This window comes from Cupressus sempervirens, chromosome 5, assembly GCF_028749045.1.
Source record: "Cupressus sempervirens isolate cs-2001-9-10 chromosome 5, ASM2874904v1, whole genome shotgun sequence".
Taxonomy (NCBI): domain Eukaryota; kingdom Viridiplantae; phylum Streptophyta; class Pinopsida; order Cupressales; family Cupressaceae; genus Cupressus; species Cupressus sempervirens.
In genome coordinates, this window is record NC_143122.1 from 716,940,130 (window position 1) to 716,956,422 (window position 16,293).

Consider the following 16,293-nt stretch of genomic DNA (forward strand, 5'->3'; position numbering starts at 1 on the left):
AAGAAAGATGGATGATAAGGTTTTTGAAGATTTTTCAATGTGGTAGAAGAAAGACAATAATTGATTTCCATATCTATCATGGCAAGATAGATAGTGAAGAGGTTTTCGGGTTGATAGATTCCCAAGAGAACTATTATAATTATGGAGATATAAGTGAAGTAAAATAAGGTGAAGCTATACAAAACATAGCTAAGAGGGACAACATTGACATGTTGGAGTAGTGTAATGGAAAATAGCTTTTGTAAGGGTGGAACAAACATGACCAAATGGTGAAGGATGTGCCTCTTCCATCAAATAATACAATCCAAAAATAGAGGATAAGGAATAACTTGAAAGAAAAGGAGATGGATTTGATGACCTACATAGAGGAATTTCACAAGTTGAGCATAAGAGGTGGATTAAAGCATAAAGATTAAAATTTTGCAAGGTATCTTAACGGGCTCATATAAAACTTGTAAAATTGGATTACCTTGATTTTTCCTAAGATTCTTAGATATAGTTTCCAATTGGCTATAAGTGCATAAGATATGGTCAATAGGAAGAAAGATAGACAAGAAAGTGGTAGAGGAAATGAAAACAGAGGAAAGGGAAGAAAAACCAATAATATAGGAATAGGACAAGGAAGAAATGACAAAGGTAATGAACCTTTTTTTCTTATCAAAGAGGAGGCTATAGAGTTGGAGGAAGATTTTGTTTACGTAGAGGAACATGGATGTTTACAGGAAGGGTAGGGAACACATCAATTAAGTGTCAATTAAATGATCAAGGTGAAAGGAAGATTAAGAAGAGGGTCAAGAAGTTAGAGCACATAGAGGTTCAGATCCGTATGCTTAACTAATTTTAGAGACCAAAGGATAAATTTTGATTTTTATAAGGGGAAAACAAAAAAAGTGAAACCAAAGCTATTAACTTTTAGAGCACAATATAAGAGCCGAGATAAGTTGTGAATGACAAGAATTCATCTAGGTTCCAATGATAGTTTAGTTTCATATGAAATGTTGAAAATTTTATATTTGGAATGGTCACCACACAATAGGCCATATAGAGCATCACATTTAAGTAGTGATGATTTTCTTAAAAGATAGATGACTATGAGGTGACTATCCTAAATTGAATGACATATGTAGGAATTGATTTGAATCCAGTTCTATATGATTGTGCTCTACTTTAAACAAATGGAAGTTTTGAGCATTATAAATCTATTTCAAGTCATTAGAATGTGACTTCCCAGAAGTATGTACTTATAACTATTTTAAACTATGTCAAACTCTTCATGAAAGCTATGACCCAAATGCATCACCATTGTGTTGAATCTTCTAATATACATCTCCATTAAAATATGTTTGCTGGTGTAAACCTATGAGGAATTGTTGGTCCCAATTCAATTGTGTGTCAATATTAGGAATGTGACCAATTAATGCTACAAACCTTAGTATTGACATAATTTAACCATATTGTGGGTTGAATTCAATTGGGTTTGGAAATAAGTTATTATTAACATATGTATGAACTGCCAGAGCAATTCTAAATATAGTAGATAATATCCTTCCATGTTTGATATTGTATGCAAATTGAAATTTCTATTTGTCATTCAAAGCATGGTAAAAAATTTATCCTAGGAATTCTATGCTAAAAAATATAGTGTAGAAACAACCATTACTTCATAAATCACTTCAATTCAATCATTACATTGTACAAAAAACCTCATTAAATATGTCACTTGAGCAACCTATTTTCCTTCTTACTTTTTGATGATTGTGATCCTCTGCAATTCTAGGCATAAGATGATTAGTGTACAATGGTACTTGAACAAAGCACACTAATAAATATTGAGGATGTGAATTGATAATACCATTTTGTAGATGATTTTGGCATCTCACCCTTTATCACTTGTGCATCAACTTTATTAGCCCTCTTCTTTGGTGACCTACAAATAAAGAATTAGCACAGTAAAAAAATCTAAGATAAGATTAAAAAAATGGTTCCTATTAAAGAACCTAATATAAATTCAAATAATGTATCTAGATTCTAAAAAAATAAAAAACTAAATTTCATCACTTACACATCATAACAATATGGTCCACCTTAGTCATGTGATAGTCTTGGGGAAGAGGTTGTAACATTGTATTTGGATCCAATTGATCACTTTTTATCTCTCTACCTCTCTCCCTATTCAATCTAATGAGCCAACTGGATCTGCTCGACATTTTAATGTCTCAAGTATTGCCTCATGGTCTGACTTGCGAACTTTCCAAAGAATCTTATTATGTGGTTTTCCACCATATTTTATCAAGTGAACATTTGATGCAACAAAAAGGTTTGAATAATGAAGAATCTTCCTCTCTGTTTGCCAATCCTCGAATAACCACAAGTTAGGATTCTTCATAGGATATCATCTAAGGCATGTGCCTATTACAACCACTGCACCGACATGGTACTCTAAACCTTCACCATCTATATCCGAGTGATCCAATTTTTTTTTGGCTTCAACACAATGACACAAATAATAATCTATCCCTTCTTCATTATCTTCAAGTGCAATAACAACAAAAATATGACCTATAGTGAAAAATGTACAAAATGCAGTCATTAATTCAAAAAACACTTGGGTAAAAGTTATAAAGTTACATATTGAAATTAAAAAGATATATATATATATATATATATATATATATATATATATATATATATATATATATATATATATATATATATATATATATATATATATATATATATATTACTAGGTTTTACTAGATCTGACAAGCAGTCAAAGTCAATAGGTGAATCCATCTCTACCATTTCCAGTGCTTGTGGGGGACGATAGGTGTCAATTGGATCCAACACCCATATATCCCATTTGTCCACCCATTCAATTGACTCACAGTCATCCCAATTTTCCTCTAAACATGATGGACAATAGCATGCCATTTTTCATGTGTGGATACTCCATGAACCTGCATCAGAGCTTCTAAAAGAATGTAACTCACTAGATCCTATTAGTGTGCAACAATCTTGATATAGTGCAATGTTAGTATTATCTATCAACCAAAAAAATCTATGAACTGTACACTCACCTTCCTTACCTAGACCCATTGTAGCGTTACACCATTGGACAATGGTTTTTGCATTTATCAATTTTGCTCCATCTTTTTACTTTAGTTTTTCATGAGCCAAGGCTTTTTAAATGCATTTTCCTGCACCATCATGCTCTCCCTTACCATGACCAGCCGCTGTGAAATTTCACATATATTGAATTCTACACAACCTGTGCATCTTGCTCAACTAATAGAACATCCATGCATTCTTGAATTGATATGCACAATTGTCTGACCAAATAATGTGTTGATGATATGATATGCCCCTATTAGCCAAATCTTCATAAAATAGTTGAAAACAACCATGTATGAACTCTATAGAATGTGATCGATCATCGCTGATGTAAAAATGGTACTCCCTCAAAATCTTCCTATCATCCTCTGTACTTGTAGGTGAATGCATGAATGTTATGTGAACAACTATGGAAACCTGTTGAGATGTATAATACTTTTCTTACACCTCATTTTGTGGTCGTAGTGTGTAGTTCTCTGCAAAATCAACAACCGAAACAATGGTATCCAATGGAAACATATCCTTGCACAACGTGAATTGCAAATTCAACCATCGAGCTCTATGGGTATGCCTTGCATACTCGTAAATAATCTTTTCATGAAAAATCTTCATGAACTCATACACTAGAATATTTTCAATAACTAGATCACATCTTTTACCATGTTTCCCATCTTTTAGAGCATATGTCACTGTCTTGATTTTTTCGTAATCTACTATTTCATTTCCAATTGCATGCGTACTATCCATATGTTGAAAACTTGATAAAAGTTGCAAAGAACCATAAAATAAGTACGTACCATACAAGCATGATGTCTTGTAAAATTGTTGGTTGTCCCCTATTTCACATAAAATATTGGATATGAATTCCCTGGAAGATCTTGGTGGATCTTTTATGTCACAATCCTACAAAACAAACTCAGAATGCAAAACTACGCATATATGCCTAAAAATATTAAAATGATTAGAAAATTCAATATGTATCCTACAAAAACAAGTTATGCATGTGTGATTTATCTTCACATAAAAAGGTTTACCCATCTCAAAAAATCTTTGACTTATTCAAATTTGAGGATACGTACCAATAAATTTTGCAAAAACTTGTGTCTGAGTTGAGCCCAAAAAATGTTTCGCATGTGGCTCGCAATTTCGGCTACCAATCCTCCTTCTTACAAGATCTCTTTGATTAGGAGAAATACATGTATTATTTTTCCAAAAATCTTCGATCAATGATTTCAAGGCTTCACTAATTTCTTTATCCTTTTGTGGTAGTCTATCACTAAATGTCCATAACTCATTTTTTGTTGGATCTTCTAATCTCTCATGCCTTAGCATGGCTCTCCTTTGGGTACCTCTACCAATTTTTAATGTTTTTCTTGTCTTTCTCATGAGTCGAGCTTTCTTCATTTGGCTACTTACTATTGTCGATGTGAGTACTCGTCTTGTCATATTACTATCTTTTGTGTGTGATTTAGAATCCACTTTGTTATAAGCACTCATTAGATTCTTTACAATATTTCTTTCATTTGAATTGTCCATCATTCTTAGCCCAAGAATCTTCATGATAGGCTTAAATTTCAAATTTCTCATCATTTCAACAAATAATTGGTATTGACCTATAATATTTAATTCTTCAAAAAAAATCTCCACATACTATTAACTTTTCTTTGACAAGTACGCTTGCTAATCTTGTCAGGCATTGATTTTAAAATGTTAGTATCAATATCAATCAAATATTTTGGTCTTCTAAAATGAATTCTAGAAGGTGTTCTAATCTCTTCAATTCTCTCAAAATTTTGAACATCAATATAAGATTGAGTGTATTGTGTACCTTGAACTGAAGATGATGTGCCTTGGTAATACGATGTAAAAGATGGAATATCACCTACTTGATGTGTTGATGCTGTGCTTTCAACATGACATGATGGAGTGTGTATATCTTCAGATCTACAAATTAGTGTCTCTTCTACATGAGAGGATGATATGCCTTCAACATTGGAAGATGGTGTAGTGGATGATATGACTCCAACATTGGAGGATGGTGTAGCTTCACAATTCAATTGTCTTCTTGAGCGTAACAATCTCATTCGTTCTCTTTGTCTTTCTAATTCGTCCTCTTTGTTTATTTGTACTGGTGGTTCTTGATCCTCTTTGAAAGTCAATTCTTCATTATTGCTTTGTAATTTTTTTTTTTCACATAGTAATTTCATTTTATCTCTTTTAATTGCCAAATCTCTCTCCCTATCTTCATTTGTTTTAATCTTTGGTTTCATCCTTTGCATGATGACGATTTCTACATGTCAAATTATTCAAACATCTGAATTACTTAAAATGTGTAAATTACAAATTATTCAATTACATACAAAAATTATAATTATTTGAATGAGTATACAATATATATCAAATGACTTGTAAAATTTCTAACCATTTTGAAATAACATTTCATTCAAACATACAATTTTCAATGAATTCATTATATATTAAATAACATGTCAAATTATAATCAAATTTGTATCTATACATTGACAAACAATATTTAAAATGGATTGCACTAACCTTTTCTATACAAGGAATATTCAAAGTCTTCAAATCATGTATCTAATGATTGAATTTGGTGTTTTCTAACTTCCAAAAGTGTTGAAATGGTGTTTCCTATGTTGAAACTCATGATTTCTATTGGAATAAGAGACCAACAGACCAAAAGCAAGAAATGGGCCCCAAGGTTGGTTTTTTACCATTTTTAGGTGATTTGAGATAGTGCATATGCACTATAGCACATATGCACTATAGGGCGTATGCACTATGTGAAATCACATCACTCTCCATCCTCCCTACTCCCCATCCTCCCTACTCTCTATCCTTCCTACTCTCTCTCCCGTCTCCCATCCTTTACTCTCTCTCTCTCTCCTTCTCCCACCACCTACTCTCTCTACCTCTCTCACCCTCTCTCCTCTCCCATCCCTGACTCTTTACTTCTCTCACACAAACTCTTATCCCCCCTATCTCTCTCCCTCTCCCTCGCCTACCACCTACTCTCTCTCTCCTCTCCCATCCCCTACTTTGTCTCTCTTACACACATTCCCATTTTGCCTATCTCTCTCCCTCTTCTACTGCCTACTATCTCTCTCTCTCTCCCTCTCTACTCTCTCTCTCTCTCACTCTCTCCCATCTTGTACGAGCTCTCTCTACCACCACCTACTCACTCTCACACTCTCTCCGATTCCCTACTCTGTCTCTCTTACACACACACTGCCATTTCCCCTCTCTCTCTCCCTCTCCGACCACCTACTTTCTCTCCCCCATCCCTTGCTCTCTCTCTCCTCTCCCATCCCCTACTCTCTCACACTCATACTCTCTTCGATCCCCTACTCTGTCTCCCTCACACACACACTCCCATCCCCCCTCTCTTTCTCCCTCTCCCACCACCTACTTTCTCTCCCCCATCCCCTCCTCTCTCCTCTCCTCTCCCATCCCCTACTCTCTCACACTCACAGTCTCTCCCATCCCCTACTCTGTCTCTCTCTCTCTCTCTCACACACACACACACTCCCATCCCCCCTCTCTCTTTCCCTCTCACACCACCTAATTTCTCTCCCCCATCATTGTACTCTCTCTGCCACCACCTACTCTCACACTCTCACACTCTCTCACATCCCCTACTCTCTCTCTTTTAGAGATACACACACTCTTATCCCTCCACTCTTCTTCTCTCCCATCCCCTACTCTCTACATTTGTCACACACACCCCCATCCCCCTATCTCTCTCCCTCTCCCTCTCCCACTCCCTCTCCTACTGCCTACTATCTCTCTCTCTCTCTCTCTCTCTCTCTCTCTCAAGTTCTCTTTCTTCCTCTCTACTCTCTCTCTCTCTGTGTCCCATCCCTTACTATCACTCTCTCTCTCTCCCATTCCCTACTCTCTCTCACGCTCTCCCATCCCGTAATCTCTCTCTCTCTCTCTCTCTCTCTCAAGTAGACTCTCTCCCTCTCTACTTTATCTCTCTAATCCCCTACTCTCACTCTCTCTCTTCTATCCCCTACTCTCTCTCTCTCTCCTGCCCCCATCTCATACGAGCTGTCTCTGCCACCTCCTACTTTCTCTCAAACTCTCACACTCTCTCTGATCCCTTACTCTATCTCTCTTATAAATAAATACACATTCCCATTCCCCCCTCTCTCTCTCTCTCGCAGTCCCTATCCCACTACCTACTCTCTCCCGTCCCCTACTCTATCTCTCTTACATGCTTCCATTCCACCTCTCTCCCCCTCCTACTCCCTCTCCCACCGCCTACTATCTCTCTCTCTCTCTCTCACTCTCTCCCTCCCTCTCCCATCCCTCTGCCATTGCCTACTCTCTCTATCTCTCTCTCCCTTCTCTCATTCTCCACTCTCTCTCTCTCTCTTTCACAAACACACACATCCATCCCCCCTCTCTCCTCTTCCTTTCCTTACCTTTTTCTCTCACTTTCTCTCCCTCTCCCACTCCTCTCTCTCTCTCTCTCTCTCTCTCTCTCTCTCTCTCTCTCTCTCTCTCTCTCTCTCCCTCTCTACTCTCTCTTACATTTGCACACTCTCTCTTATCCCCTACTCTCTCTTTCTCTCTTACACACATTTCTATCCCCCCTTTCTCTCCCTCTCCCACTCCCTCTCCCATCGCCTACTCTCTCTTCCATCCCCTACTCTCTCTCGAGCTACTTTGTCTTCCCCCTCTCCCATTCCACACTTTCTCTCTTTCACACACATGCACTCCCATCCTCCTCTCTCTCACTCTTCCTCTCCCACTCCATCTCCCATCGCCTACTCTCTCTCCCCCATCCCCTATTCTTAATCTCTCTCTCCCAACCTGTACTCTCTCTCACGCTTCCTCTCTATCCCATCCCCTACTTTCAATCTCTTTCCCCCATCCCACACTCTCTCTTTTCCACCCCTACTCTCTCTCACACTTCCTCTCTCTCTGCCACCCCTACTCTCTCTCCCATCGTATACTCTCTTTGCCACCCCTACTGTTTCTCACTTTCTCTCTCCCCTCTCCCATCCCCTACTTTCTCTCTATCTCTCTCACACACACATGGTCATTCCCTTCTCCCCCCCCCCCCCACCTAGTTCTCTTATGAAATTTAGGTCTTAATAGTGTGTGTGCACTATAGCACGCACACGCTACTGAGAAATTATGTTTTAGATAGTGTGTGTGCACTATAGCACGCACATGCTACTGAGAAATTATGTTTTAGATAGTGCGTGCCCACTATAGTACGTGCATGCTATAGGGTACACACACTATTGAAAGCTTATTTTAACCCAAGCCTAAGGCTTGGTTTTGCCTTGGAGATCCAACCCAAAGGTTTGGAGTTTATGAACAGGTCTGAGACATGTTTTCCAGCAAACATACCAAAAATGATTATTTTTTCTAGTGTGAGCCCCGTCAAGATTCCTCGTGGTTGGGTATCGATAAGATCAGGTTACATAGCATTATAGGTTTCTGTGTTAGCTATCTAACCATATAATTTGTTTTAATTTGAACTATTTCAAACCTTTCATCTATCATTTCTTTTGAATGTATGTTCATTTTTTGTCAAAAACCACCATGTACTAATTGGGCTATAGATTTTAGCTCGTTCATCAAATTTTGCAACAACTTAGTTTTTTAGAAACTAGACTCCATTCTACACACTTTGAAAAAAAAAGTTTTGATTTTAGATTAGTTTTCAATTATTTCTAGGGGGAGCACACAGATATTTCACATTTTTGGGATGTGTCTAGTTAAAAATCTCATTAAAAAAAATAGACATTATAAAATTACCTGAAAAAATTGGGATAAACTACATAGTGTTAAGTAACTTTTGACCAAAGTGATTAAAGAATTTCAAAAAAAAAGTTAAAATTTTAGGGGGGGCACACTTTGTACTATGTTATGTTTTTTTGGAATAAACAGTACCACTTTTGGTGGCCCCCTTTTTTGAGGACCTAAAACTAAACCATTTTGAAAAAAAATTAGTAGTTTAGAAACTAGATTCAAAGGAAGTATGACTTTTTTTTTTTCATATCTTAAAATTTTGAGCGTAACTATCTTCAAATTCTTGTTGAAATTCAAAATTTGTAGATTTCAGGAAAAAGGTGTCCACTTATACCCCCCTTCTGGCACCACAACTTTGTGCACTTACCCAATATTTGGAGTTTATTATAAAAATGAAACTCCTAAATATATTTTTATGAACTTTAATAAATATGATTACATTGAAATTAGATCTTTAATAAAATCTTTAAATTTAATTATTTTATTTAACTAATTTCCCATTTAATTAAATATTTAATTTCCTTTACAAAATTTTCATTAAATTAACTTTTAATTTTATTTAATTATAACTAAAAATCACAATAGACCCACAAGATTAAATAAACAACTAAATTGAAGACAAGGAACATAATCAAACTCTAGGATCAAAATCATGAATTCACATCACTTAACAAATTTGGAAGGGTAAAACTCAGATACTTATCCTACTTTCTAGGAAAAGTTGGCTTAAGCACATGATTAAAACTCAAGAATTATCTCCTCACTTTTACCACTAGGATACTATGATAGGGCATGTTCATCCTACAAATCTAGGGAAGTCAATGCCCAATACCTGCAATCTACATAAAATCCATGTATATGCATACACATATAATCTAAAATAAATAGGAAATGGAGGGAAGTGGTTCATCATGTAGGTCCCAACTAGTAGGCGACTATGACTACCTCCATCAACCACATCAAAAATTTCAATCATAAAGAAGAATATACAACATACACATGCAAGTATGAGGTAAGTAACTATTGAACTACATATAAATAATCCATCTACTATCATCATGAGATAACTGAAAATCACAAAATGAACATACATAAATCATCATCAAAATAGTCATGAACACATGAAATAACTAACTCATTTGAGTCTTATTTAACAATAAAATAACTATGAGAATGGTTGAGTGGAGTTCAAAATGGTGATTGGTGTTGATGAGTTGGAGGCTTGTACTAGTACGTCCTATCATGGTGGAGTCAATTCTTGGCACTTTTGAGTTGGTCATGCAATTAAACAAGGGCATGGGACATGCATGGAGGTCTTTGAGGACTGTGATATTATTTGTGGTTTCCTAATGAGTAAAGAGGATGTGACATTTGCAGGGTCTCCTAGTCATCTTCCTCAGTGGGTTCTACGTCAAAGGGTTTGGAGAGATTGTGTGAAGCCAACACAATCTGTTGGGCCACAAGTTTGGCAGAATCATTCTTCATGGGCTAGGCTTTTTCTACTGATGGCTTCTGTCTTCAAAGGCATTTTGGGATCTCATCCATCTATGACTAGTTTTTTGACAAAATCCCTTGGTCCTCTTCCTTGGCTATAGGATAAGCAATGTCAATTGCCTGCTCAAAAACCCTATTGCAAGAAGATTTTTGATCGGCAACCACCATTTGATATTTGTAAGGATTCTCAACTAGCATCACTTTCTTTAGTGTTTCAAGGAAGCCCTATTCCAAGGTCTATGTCCTCTTTGAATGAAAATCATGTTTAGAAGGTTTCTTCTCATTCTTATAGAGCTGTCTTCATTCCAAAGTCAATTGACATGGATCCTATCCATCTTTTTCCCTCTACCTTTGAACAAGCTAGGCACATTGTGATTCTAAGTAGCTCACCTTGCTAGCTATATAAGCCTAGGTTTCTATTCCATTTGACTTGATCAGTGAAAAGGTGGTTGGTTTGCATTCTATAACTCTTATTGGTACACTCCAGTCTATGATAGATTTTGACTCCCTCCTTTCTTGGGCCAGCCATTACTGGGTGGGGTTATCTGAACTTTTCTTGCTAAATATAGATTATCTTTCTTTTGTAGTAGTTTTTGAGACTAAAGAGAAAAGATCTATAGTGCACAAGTTTAAGGGTTGGTTATGTAATGGGATTGGTATTACTACTATGGCTTGGACACCTCATTTTGATTCCTCCAAGGATTTTCCATGATTTTTCCTCAGTGGGTGGCATTTCCAAATCTTCCACTAGAATACAGGGACCCCGTTTTGATTGATATTTTTGCTAACAAGTTGGTCATCTTTGTCAGGCATGATTTAAAACCATTTGGGCATCCTCATATGGTTGTTAAGGTGTGTATACTAATGCAAAAGAGAGTTAAACCCCCAGTAGAATTTGTTATTTGTTCAAAATTTGGGGTTTGGATACAGAAAATTTAGTATGTGCAACCAATGATTGTTACTATGAATGCAAATTCTCTAGGTCATTTTATGCATCAGTGTAAAGATTGTCTTCTAGTTTCTCATGAGATTTTTCAATGCTTTAGCTCAAATCTACTGTTCTCTTCATTTGATGAGTGTCAAATGGATTCAAAATTGAACTCCTTGCAACTAGTTTTGGGGCATCATACTTCTACTATTGAAGGTGGTTTTGAGGCTAAGATGAAGGTGTCATCCCTTGGGGTTAATTTGGGCCTAATTGCTTCAATGTAGCTGGTTCCTGAGTCTCATTCTTTTGGCTAGGATTCTTTCCCATCACATGTATTTGAGATGTCTCCTATTCAAGTTCTCTCCCTTCTCCCTCCTTCTTTTTCTTTTCTTTTTTTGATTTCCTTTTTGGGTGTGTTAGGCATGTCTATTTTTTCCTTCTCTCTATTTGGTGATTCTAGTTTGAATTTTAGAAATCCACTTCTTTCTACTACTTCTTCTCTATCCCTAGTTTTCCCTAGTAGCTTGGGGTCTAGTTTGGTTGTTCTTCTCATGGATGAGTTGGGTATTATTCATAAATTTATTTGCTATAGCCAACCATTCATTCCTATTTCATCTTCTTCCAGTCCTTTGAAAGATGGTCATGAGACCTACTTGCAGTCTCGTAGTATCATCATTTTAGTTGCATCTAAGGATAGGGATGTTATTTTTTTGGAAGGAGGGATATTTGGTTTTGACTCTCCTGAGCATAAGGGTCCATCTACTATTGATGAGTTTTAAGAACTTTCCATCTCATAGATGGGATCATCTAGTGTTATGTTAATTCTGGGTGTAGTTAAGACCCTAAAGAAAAGGGGGTGTAAACCTCTTGCTTGTAAAGTTAAAGAGGAAATTGAGATTAGAATTTAGTCAATCCTTTTGGATTATTTTTCACCTATTATTCAAACTCAGAGTACATCACGATCTCTAGTGGCACTATGAGGATTTTATCCTAGAATGTTAGGGGCTTGAATTCTTCAGAAAAAAGTAGTAGAGTTAGGAAGTTTCTTCTATCTTCTCAAGCTAACTTAGTTCTTCCTCAAGAGTCTAAACTATCTCAAGAATCTTTTCATAAATTTGTCAATTGCTAGTCCTTATGGGAGCATACATGTGTTCCTTCTTTCGGTGCTTTTGGTAGTCTTATTTTGTTGTGGAAGAACAAACATGTCTCAAGGGTGCCTCTGATGTCTCAACCTAATTGGAAACTCATTAAAGTTAATTGATTAGAATTTAAGTTTTATGTTATCAATGTCTATGGGCCTTCTTTAGTCTAGCATAAATCTTTAGTATGGCATGCTATTGTTGATCAAATTAGTAAATTAGAGGATCTCCCTCTTATTATTTGGGAGGGGGGGGGGGTGGGTTAGTGCCATTTCCTCACCCAATGACAAAATTGGGGGCAATGTTATTGCCTCAAGAATTATAGAGGATTTTAATTTATTTATTCAGAACAATAATTTAAGTGAGGTATCTCTCATGAATGGTGATTTTACTTGGTCTAATTGTAGATCTGCTAACCCCATATCATCCAAATTGGATGGATTCCTGATCTCTCTAGATATGAAGTTACTTAATTTTTTGTCCTCAGCTCAGATTCAACCATGCTCTGAATCTGACCATTTTCCCATTTCTTTGGATATTAGTAAGCCAAATCTTCCTAAAGCTAGGTCTACCTTTAAGTTTGAAAGCATGTGGTTTACTCATCCTCATTTCTAACAATGACTTATGTAATGGTGGATTAGTTTTCCATTTTGCAAAGGAAATAGAATGTTTCAAATTGTAAATAAGTTATCTTTTCTCCATTCCAAAATTTGTGTCTAGAATAAAGAGGTCTTTGAGAATGTGTTCCATGAAAAGTCTAGGGTTGAGAGTGATCTCAAAAGTATTGCTGATCATATTATGAAGTTTGGGATTGACGTAGACCTGTTAGCTAAACAAATATCTCTTCAAGGTTATTGGGAAACTTTATGTGCTAGGGAGGAAATTTATTGGGGATAGAAGTCTAGGGAATTGTGGTTAAGAGAGGGTGATAAGAATATAAAGTTCTTCCATGCCTAAACTAAGATCAAGAAGGCTTCCTCATATATTTTTTCTATTACCAATGCCTCATCAAGTGCCAAGTTGGTCTCTTAGCAAGATATTTGTAATGAGGGAGTTAGGTTCTACAAAAAAATACTTTCCCTGAATAAATGTCTGAGAGAAAACAAGGATGATAGGAACCTGTTGTATTCTATTCATTCTCTTGTTTTTTATTTTGATAATGAGTTCCTTATGAAACCTTTTGCCATCGAAGAGGTTCATGTGCTTGTTTTATCTATGGCTCTAGATAAAATGCCTAGTCCTAATAGATTTTCCATCTTGTTTTACCAAAAATGCTAGGATGTGATTAGTTTTGATCTACTTTTGCTTCTATAGGAATCTTGAAAGAAAGGGTACATTCTAAAAAGTCTCGATAAAATGAATATCATCTTGATTCCTAAGGTGAGATCTCCTACAAAATTTGCAAGTTTTAGACCTATTTCTCTTTGCAACTCAATATATAAGATTATTACTAAAGCTATTTATCTTAGGCTCAAATCCCTAATCCCTAGTCTAGTCTCTCCTTAGCAAGGAGGTTTTGTCCCAAGTAGGGATACATCGGATGGGGCTCTGGTTGCATTGGAACTTCTTCATTTGAATCTTATTAAATACCTATGTTTGTAGCATATTTAGATATGATGAAAGCCATTGATAAAGTGGATTGGGAATTTCTTTTGGCTGTTTTAGGAAAATTTGGCTTTTCAAAACCTTGGTGTAAGTGGATTAAAAATTGTCTCTCAAGGGCTTCATTTGCAATCATTATTAGTGGTATGCCTTCACCCTATTTTCAAGCTACCCAAGGGGTTCCCAAAGGTAACCCACTCTCCCTATTTTTATTATTGAAACATTGAGTAGAGTTATTCTTAGTCAAAAGGCCTTACCTAATTTGTAAGGCATTCATATATCATATTCTGACATTATCATCACTCACAATTTCTTTTTTGATGATACTCTTCCTTTTGGTAAATCTTAGATTAGGGAACCCAAGTGTATCAAGAATATTTCAAAAATCTATACTAATGGGTTTGGTCAAGTCATTAACTTGAACAAATCCAAAGTCTTCCTACTTTTTACACTCGAGTGAATCAAGTTCAGGATAATTAACATTCTTAGTTTCTCATGGATGAGCTTCCTTCTCTTTACCTGGGGATTTTATTCTTTTTGGGTCCAGTGAAACCTTCATTTTGGGATAATGTAATCAATCATTTGAAGGGAAGGATTTTAGCTTGGAAGGTGAGGTGGCTTTCTCTTTTTGGGAGAATTTTATTTATCAAAACAGTTCTTGTTTCCATTCTAAATTATTATCTTTCAGTTCTTCAAGCCTCATCCTCTGTTATTGCTTAGATGGAAAAAATCATTCGAAACATTTTGTAGTCTTCTAATATGAATAATGCTAGAAATATATCTCTAATTTCTTTACAAAACATGTCTTTATCTAAATCCTATGGTGGGGTTGTGGTTCAAAACATCTCTTTACGGAACCAAGTTTTTGGGGGTAAACTTGTATGGAATATTTATTTCAAACATCAATAATTATGGTGTCAAATCATGCAAGATAAATATCTTGATTCTAATTGCTATCATAAAATCTTCACTATTTATAATTTTCATGTAGGGTTGCCTACCTAGAATTTCATGATGTCTTCTAGGGCAGTTGTCACTAAGTTCTTGTCTTGGTAGGTTCATTTTGGTTTTGATGTTTCCTTTTGGAAAGACTCTTGGAATGGTAGTCCTCCCTTGAGTCATAATTCCTCATTTGAAGAGGCTATAAAAGCTTCATGTAGTAGTTGGGGTAATCATCTAGTAGACTATGTGGATTATGTTCAAATTGTATCTCACAAGGTTTTTTGAAAACATCCTTTCTTGTTACCTATTAGGAGTGACTTGACTAAGCATTTTGATGCCATCCTAGCTAGTAGAGTGGTTTTATTATCCAAAGGTTCTGATAAATTAATGTGGTGTTCTACTAAGACTAGTCTATATTCAGTCAAATCAGGCTATGAGACCCTATTGGGTTTGTCAGAACAACATGATTCAAAGTGGGCTTTCAAGTTTTGTTTGGTTGAGAGTGTTTTGCCAAAAGTAGGAGTTTTTTCTTGGTTGGCCATTTAGGGTAGAGTTTTGACTAGTGATAGGCTTAGTAGATTGCATATTATAGATTCTTTCAAGTGTGTGTTGCGTGGTCTTCATATGGAGACAATTGACCACCTTTTTGTGCACTGTCCTTTTTCCATGCAATGTTGGTACTATGTTTTGGCAAAATTGCCTCTTCATTTCCCTTTTCCTAAGTCTCTATTGGATCTATTCTAGCATTAGCTAACTCTATTTTCCAATTATATTTTTTTGTGTCTATGGTTTATTGTCCCTTCATCTATCATCTGGTCCATTTGGTGGGAACAAAACAAGAGATTTTTTTGCGAAGAGATGTCTGATGTGAGTAATGTGATTGTTACAATAGAGTGGCTTATCTCTAAATTAGTCAATATCTTTGTTAATAGTCATTTCAAGTGTAGTGGTAGTTTCTCCTCCTAGGATAGTTTTATCCTTCAAAAATGGAAGCTAATTTCTTTGCCTTCTCCTATTTGCCTCAGATTAGGTCTATACCGATTTGCAGAAAGTGTATTCATTGGAAGCCTCTTGATCCTCCATTTGTCAAGCTTAATTTTGATGGAACTTCTAGAAGGAATCATGGAAAATCAAGGATCAAGGTTTCCTTCTATAATTAGTTTGGTGTGTTACTAGCTTTTTATGAAAAACAAATTCCAATAGGCACCAATGATATGGCCAAATCTATAGCTCTTATGGAGGTTTTGATTTTGGATAAACATATGATATTTTCTAACTTACATATGG